The sequence below is a fragment of the Erinaceus europaeus genome, chromosome 6, assembly GCF_950295315.1.
Source record: "Erinaceus europaeus chromosome 6, mEriEur2.1, whole genome shotgun sequence".
Classification (NCBI taxonomy): Eukaryota; Metazoa; Chordata; class Mammalia; order Eulipotyphla; family Erinaceidae; genus Erinaceus; species Erinaceus europaeus.
The window spans coordinates 8,149,780-8,163,235 of NC_080167.1; the positions used below are offsets into that span (position 1 = coordinate 8,149,780).

The 13,456-nt window shown below is 39.3% G+C and overlaps 1 protein-coding gene across 4 annotated transcripts in view; it reads left to right on the forward strand.

Annotated features, from left to right (window-relative positions):
• TAOK3 (TAO kinase 3) overlaps positions 1-13,456 on the forward strand; it is a 214,518-nt gene that overhangs the window by 73,861 nt on the left and 127,201 nt on the right. For 2 of the 4 annotated variants that reach the window (XM_060193014.1, XM_060193012.1), the window contains exon 2: positions 6,328-6,399. The exons of the other annotated variants lie outside the window; for them this stretch is intronic. The gene's annotated coding sequence lies outside the window, so the exon portion shown is untranslated. The remainder of the gene's footprint in view (positions 1-6,327; positions 6,400-13,456) is intronic. 4 annotated transcript variants of the gene reach the window in all.

The window sequence follows — 13,456 nt, forward strand, 5'->3', positions numbered from 1 at the left end:
AGGGGGAGAGAAAGATAGACACCTGCAGACTTGCTTCACCACCTGTGAAGCGACTCCCCTGCAGGTGGGGAGCAAGGGGCTCGAACCAGTATCCTTACTCCAGTCCTTGTGCTTTGCACCACATGCGCTTATCCTGCTGCACTACCGCCCGACTCCCAAAACTTAAATTTTTAAAAGTATCTTTGCTAAATCACCATTCTACTCAAAGTGTGTGTGTGTGTGTTGTCTGTTTCGGTGTGTGTGTGTGTGTGTTGTCTGTTTCAGTGTGTGTGTGTGTGTGTGTGTGTGTCTGTTGTCTGTTTCGGTGTGTGTGTGTGTGTGTGTGTGTTGTCTGTTTCAGCTTTGAGCCTACATGATTTCACTGCTCCTGGTGTACCTTCCCCCTGCCCCCCCCCACTCACACACAGAGGAGAAAAGGGAAAGAGTTCTATGGAGAGAGAAAGAAACGTAATATCACTGTCCCATCATTCATGGGTCTTCCCACAGTGCCCTGTATGTGGTGCCAGGGACTGGAAAACCCTGTTCTCTTGCGTGATGAAGGGATACTCTCTCTAGTGAACTATCTTCCAGTATTTAAGGCAAACTTTTATTATTGAACTTCCATTGTACAAGACACTCTGCTAGGCACTAGGACTTTACTTTTTTAACTTCTGTTGGCTACTTTGCTATGAGGTTTTCATACCTTTGCCACTTTTAATCAAGCTACCTTAATGGTGATATTCACTGCAGTTACTCAAGACATTATGCTCTAACATATATTAAACGTCAAGGAAACCAGGCAGATGTGAATAATAAAAATGTAAAACTGACTGAAACTCATTGCTGGAAGGAGAACCTGACTTGGTCATACTGACTGTATAAGGGAGATAAAAAAGAGGAAGGGAGTGTCCTAAGAAAGTTGAGCAGAGAATGAGGAAATAATTAGACCATGAGTACGTATGATTGTAGAGGAAGAAAAGAATAGCAAAAATCAGGAAGAAAATGATTATTTGCAAAATGTCCTTTGACATACTAAAGATTTTTCAATGAATGTGTCTATTTAGTGCAGCAAGATTATTTAGAAAACATACATTGAGTTCATTTTTTACTTAGGGTGAGCTTTAGATATGTGAACTTTTCTTCACATTGCTACGTCTTCACCTCTTTGATACTCAACCTCCACTCTCCACACACAAGCACAGAGTCTCTCAGAACAGAACAGTCTCTTTTATCTCTTGATATTCAGCTCACATTCACTTTCTCAGGCTTTTGGAAGTCACTACTTAGACAAATGCAAATTCAGTATGTTGTCTGCCAAAATGCTGAGCAGAAAAGAGACTTTCTTTTACACCTTCCATCTTTTGAGCTTTTGGTCCTGTTCTTTCAATCCTTGCTCAATAGTAAATGGGGGAGATTGTTGTTGTTCATATGAACACCAGTGAATTTGCATTACTGAGCTTGCTGTTTTTAGCTTTAGAAAGATTCTTTACAGTTTTCTTATCAGCAGAGGAATCGCCTTGATTTCCTTTGATGATGTTTCCCAGCTGGTATTATAGAACTAGTAAAGTAACAGTTCATACCCTCATAAAATTGCTCTTGCCCAGTAATCCTGTCTGGTTTTTACATATTAAACTTTAATTTCAGGGTTATGGGAATGAGTGGAGAAGGAAGCAAAAAATACTCACTATCCAAAGACTCCAGTAAGGAAAACTACTGGAAACAAAAGTAGTGGGTTAGAAAATTAACACCCATACATCTGCGGCATTTCTATATACAAATGATAAGTTAGAGGCAAGGGAGATGAAGAATTTAACCCCCTTTACAACCAAACCCTCCAAAGCAAGGCACCTTGGAATCTCACAAAGGAGCTGAGAGTTCTCCACAGTGAAAACTATAGGATACTGCTAAAAGAGATAGAAAATGACACAAAGAAATGGAAGAAGATTCTTTGTCCATGAGATGGAAGAATAATGCAATACTTACCAAGATCCCAATGACATTTTTTTTTTAAGAATTTATTTATTCATGAGAGAGCTAGGAGGAGAGAAAGAACCAGACATCACTCTGGAACATGTGCTGCCTGGGATTGAACTCAGGGCCTCATGGTTGAGAATCCAGTGCTTTATCCACTGCACCACCTCCTGGATCACCCAATGATATTTTTCAGTGAAATTGAACAACTTGTCCAAGAATTTGTGTGAAACCACAAAAAAAACTATGAATAGCCAAAGCACTTATGAGAAAAAATAATAAAAATGGAGATATCATGCTCCCCAACTTCAGTTTATACTACAAAGCAATAGTAATTAAAACAGCATGGTGTAGGGGGCCAGGCGGTAGCACAGCAGGTTAAGTGCACATAGCGTGAAGCGCAAGGACAGGCGTAAGGTCCAGTTTAAGCCCCCAGCTCCCTACCTGCAGTGGGGTCACTTCACAATCAGTGAAAAAGGTCTGTAGATATCTCTCTTTCTCTTACCCTCTCTGTCTTCCCCTCCCCTTTCAACTTCTTTCTGTCCTATCCAATAACAACAGCATAATTAACAATAACAACAACAAGGGCATCAAAGGCAACAAAAATGGGAAAAATGGCCTCCAGGAGCTGTGGATTCATAGTGCAGGCACTGAGCCCCAGAAATAACCCTGGAAGCAAACAAACAAAAAAACAAAAAAACACCAGCATGGTGCTAGAATAAAAATGGACCCTGAACTATTCAGTGTGGAAAAATTCTCTTCAACAAAGTGGTGCTGGAACAATTAGACAGCCATATGTAGAAAAATAAAACTAGATCATCATCTAATACCATGCACCAAAATCAGATCAAGATGGATCAAAGATCTAGATATTAGACAAGAAACTCTAATGTAGAAGAAAATGTCAGCAAAACACTGCAGGACCTTAACATCAAAGACATATTTGAAAACTCCAGTCTATTGGCATGTGAAATGGAAACAAGAATAAATAAATGAGACTATATCAAAACAAAGCTTCTACACATCAGAAGCAAATTGCACAAGGATAACAAGGCAACCTTATAACTAAGAGAATATATATATATATATGTACATATTTATATATCAGGTAAACAATTGATATCAGACCTCTATAAAGAACTGTTCATAGGTGTTTGTGTGACTGGGAATTGAAGATAAGATGGGACCTTAAAAAGGGGGAGGGCTGGGGGTCAGGTGGTAACGCAGCAGGTTAAGCACATGTGGCACAAAGCGCAAGGACTGGTGGAAGCATCCCAGTTCGAGCCCCCTGGCTCCCCACCTGCAGGGGAGTCGCTTCACAGGCAGTGAAGCATGTCTGCAGGTGTCTGTCTTTCTCTCCCTCTCTGTCTTCCCCATCTCTCTCCATTTCTGTCTGTCCTATCCAATAAGGAAGGACATCAATAATAACTACAACAAGGCTACAACAACAAGGACAACAAAGGGGGAAAATGGCCTCCAGGAGAAGTGGATGGTGCACTGAGCCCCAGAAATAACCCTGGAGGCAAAAAGGGGGGGCAAATATATACAAATATAGACAGATTGTTGTAGAAATAATAGTTAACTCATATCTGCAACCTTGGGAGAACTGCTGTAGCTTACAATGGAGGGATTGGGGATCCAGAACTCTGGTGGTAGGAATAGTGTGGAGTTGTACCCCTGTTATCTTGTGATTTTGTAAATCAATATTAAGTCACTAATAAAAATTTTTAAAAAATTAAAGAGGAACTGGCACCTCAACACATAGGAAGAAATGCTCATGGTCTGGAAGGTAGCACAGTGGATAAAGCATTGGACTCTCAAGCATGAGGTCCTGAGTTCAATCCCTGGCAGCACATGTGCTAGAGTGATGATGTCTGGTTCTTTCTCTCTCCCCTTTTCTTTCTCATGAGTAAATAAATAAATTCTTTAAAAAAATGTTTCACTTCACTTAGTATTAGGGAAATGCAAATTAAAGCTATATTGATATTCCACTTCACAACTGTGAGAATGACTTAAATCAACAAAACAGGAAACAAGTGTTATCGAGGTTGTGGAGATAAAGGACTCTTCTATACTATTGGTGGGAATGCAAACTGGTACAACAGTCTTCTTTGTAAGACTGTGTGGAGAGTCCTTAAACAATTAAAACTGGAATTACCTTATGACCCAACAATACCACTCCTAGGCATTTACCCAAAGTACAGATATTTATCCAAAGAGACATTGTATACCCATATTTATAGCTGCATTTTTCACAATGGCAAAAGACTGGAAGCAGCCTAAATGTCCAGAAACAGATCACTGGCTAAAGAAGTTGTGGGATGGAACTGGAGGTGATTATACTTAGAAAAATAAGTAAAGAGGTAAAAGACAACTACTGGATAATTTTACTCTTGTGGAACCTAGATACTGATACAAATGAACGTATTAAAAAAAACAGAAGTAAGCAAACTGTTTCTAAAACTTGTGAAAGCTATGGTCGTTATCTTTGGGAGGTGGGAGGGTTGGGAAACAAAACCTTGGTGGTGGGTGTGGTATGGAGTTATACCCTGTAATCCCATAGTCTTGTAACCCATATAATCACAAAAAGTTTAAAGAGAGGGAAGGGAGAGATAGACACCTGCCGTATTCCTTCACTGCTTCCCCCATGCAGGTAGGAACTGGGGCTTAAACCCTGGACCTCAAACATTGTAATGTGTGTGTTCAATCAGGTGCATCACCACCCAGCCCCTACATATACAGTATTTTTTTTTTGCCTCTAAGGTTATTGCTGGGGCTCAGTGCCTGCACCATGAATCCACTGCTCCTGGAGGCCATTTTTTTCCACCTTTTGTTTCCCTTGTTGTTGTAGCCTGTTGTGGTTATTATTGTTATTGTTGATGTTGTTCATTGTTGGATAGGACAGAGAGAAATGGAGAGGGGAGGGGAAGACAGAGAGGGAGAGAGAAAGATACCTGCAGACCTGCTTTGCCGCCTGTGAAGCAACTCCCCTGCAGGTGGGGGAGCTGGGGGGTGGAACCCGGATCCTTCTGCCAGTCCTTGCTTTTTGCGCACGTGTGCTTAACCCATTGCGCCACCGCCCGACCCCCACATATACAGTTTTTAAATCACAAAAATATGAGTAACACAAGAAGCCTGTTTGCAACTTCATCTTATGCTGATCAAACTGTGGTGCAATCCATAGACCAGCAGCAGTGACATGGGTACTTGTTGGAAATGTAGGTTCTCTGGCTCCAGACCTGTGAATTCTCAGAATCTATATTTTAACAAAATTCCAAAGTTAATTGGTATATGTCATAGTTAATTCCCTCAGGAATTGGCTGTTAAACTTCTCTTGTATCTTTAGTGACTTCTGAAAGCATCCAAAAGTAACCTTAAGTGGGTCATTTCAGAGTAGTGTATCTTCCTCATTTAGTAATTTTAATTAGCTCAAAAGAAGTTATGAGAACACCTTGGAATTTGAGAGAATTTGTAAAGAAGGGTTGAAATACAGAGATTTCCAATTCCTGAGACAAACACCCTTTTTTTAAAAAAAAATATTTATAAAAAGGAAACATTGACAAAACCATAGGATAAGAGGGGTACAACTCCACACAGTTCCCACCACCAGAACTCCATATCCCATCCCCTCCCCTGATAGCTTTCCTATTCTGGGAGTATGGACCCAAAATCATTGTGGGATGCAGAAGGTGGAAGGTCTGGGTTCTAACCTGACATTACCAACTGCATAATCCACTCTCCTGGAAATAAAGTGTACATGTGTGTTAAAAAATGTACTCTACCTGAATAGAGCCTGGTTCTATTGGAGTTTTAGCAGAATTTTGTAGATCATATTTTACCACAGAATTCTAATACAAAAATATAATTTAGCTACTTCCAGTTCCTTTACAGTTATTTATACTTTCTTTAATCTCAAAGGTAACTTAATAAATTGGAGGGGAGTCAGGTGGTAGCACAGCAGGTTAAGTGCACGTGGTGCAAAGCGCAAGGACTGGCATAAGGATCCCGGTTCAAACCCCTGGCTCCCCACCTGCAGGGGAGTCACTTCACAAGCGGTGAAGCAGGTCTGCAGTTGTCTGTCTCTCCCCTTCTCTGTCTTCCCTTCCTCTCTCCATTTCTCTCTGTCCTATCCAACAATGACGACAACAATAAAACAACAAGGGCAACAAAAAGGAAATAAATAAATATTTTTAAAAAAGAAAGAAATTGGAGGTACCCAGGTCAGTTGGTACAGAAGTATTTACTTTTGAACTGTAAGTTAACATTGATTTTCGTTTTTTTTTTCTTTTCTTTTCTTTCTTTCTTTCTTTCTTTCTTTCTTTCTTTCTTTCTTTCTTTCTTTCTTTCTTTCTTTCTTTCTTTCTTTCTTTTTACCAGAGCACTGCACTGCTCAGCTCTGGCTTATGGTGGTACAGGGGATTGAACCTTGGACTTTGGAGCCTCAGGCATGTGAGTCTGTTTGTATAACCATTATGCTATCTACCCCTGCCCTTAACATTGATATTCAATGCTTGCTTATATGTTAATATATATAGAACAGATATAGATTCATAAATTTTGGAAAAAGCACTTCCTGTGAGAAAGAGTCACAGAAACAGCCTAGCACAACGTTCAGCAGAAGTAAGCTGCTCTCACATGTATCTGTCAGCATGTATTGTGGGTGCATGCCCTGTCTGCTAGAGGCAAAGAAAAATAAAAAGTGACTAAGAATGCTAAGTTACTGTTTCAACATTCAAAATTGGGTAAGAGTTTCACGTTTTTAATGTTAACTTTCTAGGCCATAAAGGCATCTCTGAAAGTTCCAAAACAAGATTGCCTCAGAAGATTTTAGAATCTTAGACTTCCCTTCTCTTGAATTGTCACAATGCATTTCAGTGAGCAGAAATCCTGAGTGATGACACTGCCCTTCTTAAACCATAAAGTGAAAAGAGTTTTAGGTAGGGGAGCTTCACCTTCTAGCTGGTCTTGGGTGAAGCAAATAAAAATGACTATTAAGTTATTAGTATGGGGCTAATATTGTACAGTAGGTTAGATGAGATTTTTTTTTACAACTTATCAAGTCATTTATTTCTGGAATTTTTAAATTTTTATTTATTTATTTATTTTATTATCCAGGGTTATTGCTGGGGCTCAGTACTTGCACTATGAATCCACTGCTCCTGAAGGCTATTTTTTCCCTTTTGTTGCCCTTGTTGTTGTGGTTATTATTATTGCTGTTGTTCTTGCAGGATAGGACAGAGAGAAATGGAGAGGGGAGGGGAAGACAGGGGAGAGAAAGATAGACACCTGCAGACCTGCTTCACCGCCTATGAAGCGACCCTGAACCCCCGCAGGTGGGGAGCCAGGGGCTCGAACCTGGATCCTTACGCCTGTAATTGTGCTTTGCATCATGTGTGCTTAACCCTCTGTGCTACCCCCTGGCCCCCTCTGGAAATTCTTATACAGTAATTTGGATTAAAGCTATACCATAGCTGTTAAAGAGCTAGAGCTTGGGTTAGGACAGTCTAGATTGGAATTCTGATTGTACTGTATACCATTTCTTTGAAGCTGGGTATCAAGGTCTGTTTCTTTGTTTTTAACTATAAAAGGAGACCAGTAATCACAATTTTTTAATAATGTTAGTTAAGGAGTTAATGTCCAGTGCTGAGCAGCGGATAAACGTCAGTATGGTGACTGGGGTCCTGATTACATTAAGTTATACCCTACTAATAAAAGTAACTCTTACTTCATTCTCTCTCTGTGTGTCTGAATTTCTCTGTCTCTGTCTCTCTTTCCCTCTCTTTTTTCCATGAGGGCTTCTTTGAGGCTTCATACCTGCATAATTCCACCTCTCCTGGTAGACTTTTTTTTTTTTTCAGTTTTACTTTTGTCTAGATAGAGGGTGAGAGGCAGAGAGAGGAGAGAAACCATAAGCCACTCCACCATTTATGGATCTTCCCCTGATTACTGTGTGTGGTACTCCCATGTAGTAGCAAGGGAATAGAACCCCAGGTCCTCATGAATGGGAAAGTGTGTACTTTACTAGGTGAGCCACCTCCCACCCTCCACTTCTTTCTTTCTTTAATGTGGATAGTAACTTAAAATAAATAAATGCTTGATGATTTTCTCTTTTTAACTATACTTCCTAATGTTAGTAATTTTTCAGAGACAACTGTGATAAATTAAAAAATATCTAATAAATGATTGAAGGAAGTATTATAAAACAATGTAAGTAATATTTTAGACTTGCTGACTAAAGGCAGGCCCAAGTAACAAATCCTAAACTACTTAGTGCAAGATTATTACTATGTATTATAAATGTTCAACAGAAAAATATTATATAGCAAGATTAAACTTTTGTCTGTATAATGCAAATTTTGCTACTTATTTATCAATGAGAGATCTAGAGAACAAAAGCATCACTCACTGAACTCATGTTTGCAAGTCCAGTACATTAGCCACAGTGCCAATTCCTAGACCTCTATTTCACTATTTCATTTTATTTACTTACTTTTTTAAAAAAATTCTTTATTGGGGAATTAATGTTTTATATTCAACAGTAAATACAATAGTTTGTACATGCATAACATTTCCCAGTTTTCCATATAATAATACAATCCCCACTAGGTCCTCTGTCATCCTTCTTGGATCTGTATTCTCCACACCCACCCACCCCAGAGTCTTTTACTTTGGTGCAATACACCAATTCCAGTTCAGGTTCTACTTGTGTTTTCTGATCTTGTTTTTCAGCTTCTGCCTGAGAATGAGATCATCCCATATTCATCCTTCTGTTTCTGACTTATTTCACTTAACATGGATTTTTCAAGGTCCATCTAAGATCGGCTGAAAACGGTGAAGTCACCATTTTTTACAGCTGAGTAGTATTCCATTGTATATATATACCACAACTTGTTCAGCCACTCATCTGTTGTTGGATACCTGGGTTGCTTCCAGGTTTTGGCTATTACAAATTGTGCTGTCAAGAACGTATGTGTATACAGATCTTTTTGGATGGGTGTGTTGGGTTCCTTAGGATATATCCCCAGGAGGGGAATTGCAAGATCATAGGGTAGGTCCATTTCTAGCCTTCTGAGAGTTCTCCAGACTGTGCTCCACAGAGGTTGGACCAATTGACATTCCCACCAGCAGTGCAGGAGGATTCCTTTGACCCCACAACCTCTCCAGCATTTGCTGCTGTTACCTTTTCTGATGTATGACATTCTCATAGGAGTAAAGTGGTATCTCACTGTTGTCTTTATTTGCATTTCTCTGACAATCAAAGACCTGGAGCATTTTTTCATGTGTTTCGCGGCCTTTTGGATCTCTTCTGTGGTGAATATTCTGTCCATGTCTTCCCCCCATTTTTGGATGGGGTTATTTGTTGTCTTGTTGTTGAGATTTGCAAGTTCTTTATATATTCTGGTTATTAGCCTCTTGTCTGATGTATGGCATGTAGATCTTCTCCCATTCTGTGAGGGGCCTCTTGCTTTGGGTAGTAGTTTCTTTAGCTGTACAGAAGCTTTTTAATATGATGTAGTCCCATAGGTTTATGCTTATCTTAGTCTTCTTTGTAATTGGATTTGTTTCATTGAAGATGTCTTTAAAATTTATGTGGAAAAGAGTTCTGCCCATATTTTTTCTCTAAGTATCTGATAGTTTGTGGTCTAACATCCAAGTCCTTGATCCACTTGGAATTTACTTTTGTATTTGGTGAAATATAGTGGTTCAGTCCGATTCTTCTGCATTCTTCAACCCATTTTTTTCCAACACCATTTGTTGAAGAGACTCTGCTATCCCCATTTAATAGTCTGGGCACTTTTGTCAAAGATTAGATGTCCATAGATGTGGGGCCTTACTTCTGGGCTCTCAATTCTATTCCACTGGTCAGTTATGTCTATTAATGTTCCAGTACCAAGCAGTTTTGATATCAATGGCCCTATAGTACAATTTGAGATCTGGGAGTGTGATGCCTCTGGTTCTGTTCTTTTTTCTCAAGATTGTTTTGGCAATTCTAGGTTTTTTCTAGTTCCAGATAAACATTTGTAGCATTTGTTCTATTCTCCTAAAAATGTGCTTGGGATCTTGATGGGGATAGCATTAAATTTGTAGATGGCTCTGGGTAGTATATTCATTTTGATGATGTTAGTTCTTCCAATCCATGAACATGGAATATTTTTCCACTTCTTTGTGTCTTTTGCAATTTCCTTGAGTAGTGACTCATAATTTTCAGTATACAGGTCTCTCACTTTGGTTAGGTTTACTCCTAGATATTTTATTGTTTTTGTTGCTATAGTAAAAGGAATTGATTTCTGGATTTCAATTTCTTCTAACTTAGTGTTTGCATAGAGGAATGCCACTGACTTTTGAATGTTAATTTTGTAGCTTGACACCTTACTGTACTGCCTGATGATATCCAAAAGCTTCTTGCTGGATTCCTTAGGTTTTTCTATGTATACTATCATGTCATCTGTAAATAGGGAGAGTTTGACTTCTTCTCTTCCAGTCTGTATCCCTTTAATTCCTTGCTCCTGCCTGATGGCTATGGCAAGAACTTCCAACACTATTTTGAATAGGAATGGTGATAGTGGGTAGCCCTGTCTAGTACCTCATCTGAGTGGAAATGCTTCCAGTTTTTCACCATTGAGTATGATGTTGGCTGTAGGTTTGCTATATATAGACTCCACTATCTTCAGGAATTTTCCATCTATTCCCATTTTTTGTAGTGTTTTGATCATAAAGGGATGTTATATTTTGTCAAAGGCTTTCTCTGCATCTATTGACATGACCATGTGGTTTTTGGTCTTGCTTTTGTTGATGTGGTGGATCACGTTGATTGATTTACGTATATTAAACCAACCTTGCATGCCTGGGATAAACCCCACTTGGTCATGATGAACAATCTTTTTAATATATTGCTGTATCCAGTTGGATAGAATTTTGTTTAATATCTTCGCATCTATGTTCATCAGAGATATTGGTCTGTAGTTTTCTTTTTTGGTTGTGTCCCTGTCTGCTTTTGGTATCAGAGTGATGTTGGCTTCATAGAAGCTGGCAGGGAGTATTCCAGTGTCTTCAATCTTCTGGAAGACTTTTAAAAGTAGAGGTATTAGTTCTTCTTTGAAGGTTTTGTAGAATTCATTTGTAAAACCATCTGGTGCAAGGTTTTTATTTTGGGAAGATTTTTGATAACTGTTTCAATTTCGTTAGCTGTGATGGGCCTGTTCATGTTATCTACTTCGTCTTTACTTAGTTTAGGAAGTTGGTAGGTATCTAGGAAATCGTCCATTTTTTCCAGGTTCTCTAGCTTGGTGGCATAGAGTTGTTCATAGAACTTACTTATTTTATTTTTATTTGTCACCAGGTTTTCAATAGGGTTCCGCTTGTACTGTAGCCCCACTCATAGAGGCTTTTTTTAAAAAAAATATTTATTTTCCCTTTTGTTGCCCTTGTTGTTTTTCATTGTTTTTGTAGTTATTATTATTGTTATTGATGTCATCGTTGCTGGATAGGACAGAGAGAAATGGAGAGAGGAGGGGAAGACAGAGAGGGGGAGAGAAAGACACCTGCAGACCTGCTTCACCGCTTGTGAAGTGACTCCACTGCAGGTGGGTGAGCTGGGGGCTCCAATCGGGATCCTGACGCCGGTCCTTGGCCTTCTTTTTTTTTTTTTTAAGTAGATACAGAGAAACTGAAAGAGGGAATGCAGAAGGAGAGAGAAAGAGAGATACCTGCAGCACTGATTCAATGTTTGTGAACCTTTCCCTCTGCAGGTAAGGATTGGGGGATTGACCCTGAGTCCTTGCATATGGTAACATGCTTTCTATCATGTGACCTGGCCTCACGTTTCACTTTTTAAAATTGAACATGTGTAGATTCAGACTTCAAATAGGTTTCTATGTATTTAAATGAGATGATATTAAATGCCTATAAATGTCTATAAGACATCCATTAAAATAGATTTGCAGCTATGGAAATGGCCTAACTGGTAGAGCACTGGACTTGGCATGCCTGAGGCTTCCTGTTAGGTCTCTATCCCCACATGTACCAGAGTCTAGCTTCTTACTCTATGGGAATCTTTCTCTTATATGTATAATAAAATAATGTTACGTGTTTCAGGAGGTGGTGCAGTGGATAAAGCATTGGACTCTCCAGTATGAGGTCCTGAGTTCAATCTCTGGCAGCACATGTACCAGAGTGATATCTGTTCTTTCTCTCTTCCCTCCTATCTTTCTCATTAATAAATAAATAATTTTATGAAAAAATTGTTACAATGCACAATGACCTGGGTTCGAGCCCATGGGTCCCACCTACAGGGGAAAACTTTGCAAGTGATGAAGCAGTGCTGCCAGTGTCTGTCTGACTCTCTCCCTCTCTATCACCCCTTCCTTCTTGATTTCTGGCCATCTCTATCCAATAAATAAATAAAGATAAATAATTGGGGATGGGGGTAAATAGCATAATGGTTATGCAAAGAGTCTCTCATGCCTGAGGCTCCAGAGTCCCAGGTTCAATCCCCCATACCACCGTAAGCCAGAGTTGAGCACTGCTCTGGTATTATTAATTTTTTTTTTTTTTAGCAAAGCGCAAGGACAGCGTAAGGACCCTGGTTCAAGCCCGTCTCCCCACCTGCAGGGGGGGGTCGCTTCACAAGTGGTGAAGCAGGTCTGCAGGTGTCTATCTTTCTTTCCCCTCTCTGTCTTCCCCTCCTCTCTCCATTTCTCTCTGTCTTATCCAACAACGACACCAATAACAACAATAAAAAACAAGGGCAACAAAAGGGAATAAAATAAATAAATTTTTAAAAAATTAGTTATAAGTACCTTAGTATATTTGACAGGTGGATTAATATAATCAATTTAACAATACTTTTCCCACCATGCAGTTTGCTAGATACTGATGGTATAAATATGATACCTAATCCAACCTAAGTCTTACTTTTGTACTAAGTGAGAAAGAAGGGTTTATAGCTCTCTTCTGAAGGAACATAAAGGAAAAAGCCATTCCAGCTTAAGTGAATGTCAGGAAAGCTCCCCTGAAATGGTGTTACCTAAGTAGATTCTTGGACAAATTCTAGTTATCAAGGAAGGAGCTGGAAGATGTTGTCAACAGGTGATTTTTGATATCTCAGCAAAGTCATTTGAGATAGATGGGGTATCCAGTGTAAAGCACCAGAGTGACTAAGGACAAGGTTTAAGAGCAGGCAGGGGACAGATCACAGAGGATATTATTTGCCATCTATCTACAAGGAGCTTAGAGTTATATCCTGTTTGTGATGGGATTAAAAGGGTTTAAAACTGGAGGGTGGCGTGGTCAGATTTTACTTTCTGGTTGATAACTGCTGGCTATAGAACAGAGAGCAGATTCCATTCATAAACAGCTTTAAACAGTTTTTAACATCAGGCTACATATAAGTAGAGCTGATAAAATTCAGGTTCTAAATGTTGAATAAATCATTCAGAGATGAAGAAATTGCTTTAAACACCTAGATAAGAAAGTACTTGTAATCATATACAACATCTGGAATTTG